Source organism: Pinus tabuliformis, chromosome J, assembly GCF_031772625.1.
Source record: "Pinus tabuliformis cultivar Carrire ecotype Pingquan chromosome J, CPIR1, whole genome shotgun sequence".
Classification (NCBI taxonomy): Eukaryota; Viridiplantae; Streptophyta; class Pinopsida; order Pinales; family Pinaceae; genus Pinus; species Pinus tabuliformis.
Window position 1 is genome coordinate 1,467,570,018 of NC_142295.1, and position 3,175 is coordinate 1,467,573,192.

The window sequence follows — 3,175 nt, forward strand, 5'->3', positions numbered from 1 at the left end:
CTTTTATCTTTAGATTAGAATAGACAATCATTTGCTTAATATAAGAAGGAACCAATGTTTTCTAGGCCTGCTAATATTACGAGGCATATACATCTTGATATATAAAAGGCTTATTCCTGGGTATCGATAACAAGTGTCCTGTGGATGCAAGCCCTTCAAAGGAAATGTTGTAGGCTATCTATTGGAATTTATGGAAGGTTTTCTTGCACCTTTTCTAACCAAAATTGACTAGAATCAGACTTATTGGAGAGCTTTCCTGCACCTTTTTTGGTAGAATCCGGTAGATCATTTACAAATGATAACTTACTTTGCAGATTTATTGGATTATGAACCAAGAAAAAAATAAAGGAAGAAATTTAATAACTTACGATTTATCTCAAAACCTTTGTAAGGTAGCAAATAAGGGAAGTGTTCAAAGCAAAACCCATAGAGATGTTGTTTTGTTGTGTTGCATAGGTGAATTGGTTATTTGAAGAAGAAACAAGATACGTTGTGAAAATATTTAAGAATTTCTATGTCAAATCATTTGAAGTTAGTAATCTTTATGAGGAAAAGGATTTCATAAAGGATCAAATATTGGTTCTTCTATTTTTTGGTCTATTGGATGCTTGCTCACAAGCACTTCTTGGTTTTTTTTATTGTAAATTACTCCAATTAAGTGGAAGGTATTGTTTATCAATGGGCCATTGTGATTCTTAATCCTCTTCACTCAATATTACCAGTAGTCTCCACAAGAACACAAGCCAAAAGTTAAATGTGGTCTATATGACTACTGATAAATCTGTTTTGCTAAAACCACACCTAGAATCCAACACCCATTAGTGCAATGTGTTGTTTATTGAATTTATATGGTTGATTTTGTGAACTACATTGTTAATTCACCATTTTTAGAGCTCTTGAGTGAATCTCTTTTTTTCCAATAAGACAAAAACCCACATATTTTCATTATCAAAAATTAGCTACATATTCAATATTTTTTATGTCATCCCCATACATCTTTGATCCCTTTATTATACCCCTCAAAATTATATCTTATTTCATCATTACATATAAATAATATATCAATTCAAAAGGTCTATCTTTCAATCTTTATTGATCTTCCTAATCTATCTTACCTTGGTCGATCCTACTTAAAATATCTAAAAAATTTCTTCACAATAAAGAGAAAAGAATCTTTTTAAGTATCAACAATATCAAATAGTAATCTATAGAAATTGTCTACGAAGATCCTTTAGATTTGTATACGTTCGATCTTTGAAATTTTTCATTATCAAAAGTAGAGTAATTAATCATACCCAAAAATCCACAACATCCATCCTTAGATAGGAGAATTTCCACACATTTTTTCTCCTTCTAGATGAGTGAGAAGGATAATATCTAAAAATACTTGATTAATGTTCTAATCCATTCCATCCAATGAGTAAGTTATGGAAAAAAGAAATTAGTCAACAAAATAAACATGTTAGCATTGCTTTGCAACACAATCATGAAAGGCTTGTCGTTGATTCTCTACAAAGTGTCTCTACAGATGCATGAACACCATTTCCTACAATCAGGTTGAGTATAAGAAGAAAATATACAATTGAAAAAATAATAGACCAAGGTGCAATTGATCTAGAACATGACAAAAGTGTTGGAAATATCTATGAGATTTTGGAAGAGTTATTTGACATAACAGAGATTACCAGTGAAGAGGATGGTGAGGAAGTGGGTAAATGGGTTCCCTTTTCTGGCATGAGAAATATTTCCAAAGAGTGTATGGCAGAAGAATAAAAAACACTCTACATCTTGTTCCAGTTGGACATATTGTTGAAATATGGGATATAATCAATTGCAACATATTACACACTATCAACTAGGTTGTTTTTCAAAATGGCCTGAAATGGAAGCATCTTGAAACGTTAATTAAGTCATGCATCCCACGCCTTTAGTCACTTATCAACAAAATAATTGTTGGAATCAGACCAGAATCAAGTCACCTCAGAAAGCTAATTGTTATAGATTTTGGAGGACAACTAGAGATTTGTTAGGCTTTTGACTATATATTCAAATCCCACCCTAATTGAGTGCACCTAGGTGGGGAATACACTGTCTTTGTTGGATTAGAAGAGCATATACGTCTCATTGCAATTTCAAATTTAAAGAGGAGAAAATTGATCTCCTATGCACATTCTTTCCCACATGTCAGGACAAATTATTTAGTTATCCATGAGAACTCGATTGTTTAGACATTGAGATATATGCAATACTATAGAGTTCCATTGTCTTTCCTAAGATACCCCTTCGGAGAGTCGAGGCCTCAATTGCAATTTTAAAATTATTGGAAACACCATTTGTTAATTTGATCAATTATGCATCATTGGTTTCCACATATGATGTAAGGCATTGGTGTGTTGGCTCGGAATTATAAGCTTTGTTTTGGACTCCACCATGTTCAAGGCCCTGTTGGAGTGATCAATGCATCAAAATACTATTACCTAGAAGGATTTGATGCAATCAACAATGTTGATGTTGGGCAATGATTTGGAATACCTCTTTGAGGGACACTGTCAAGCTTTTCTTAGGTTATTCACGGGACTTGATGAAATCACAGATAGGGAACTTCCTAGATTTGATGGCACAAGTGTTAAAATCTGCATGCTCACTGAAATTTTGAGGAGGTCTGGGACACTGATTGGCATTGATATTGTTAAGCATCGTCTAGCAGCATGTCACACTATGTTACAGAATACTGTTGCCGACTTTTTTTCATTGATGGGACTTCAATTTTTCTTTTACTTTAAAGAAAATGTACAAGGTTATTAGGTAGTAGTTAACACGAAATTACTAGAAAATACCTTCATTCTACCCAAGCGACAGTAATTAATGGATCAAATGAAACAAATCTTCACGCTATCTCCTGTGGCGAGTTTGGCTCACCTCAAGATGAGTCAATTGAGACTATCGTGAATGGGCATCCAAAAGGACATGGAGAGAGACTCCATGATTTAAGAAAAGAAAAATCCTTAAATAAATTCAAATAAAAGTTTGGAACACAAGGAGCCAAAGTTAATATTCTATGGTAAATGCTCTGCACTTATTAGCCTTGGAATATCAATTGTATTTCAGAATAGAGATGGGATAAAGGCTTTAAAGGCATGATATGATAAGGTTCGTGTGGATGCATTCTACAATG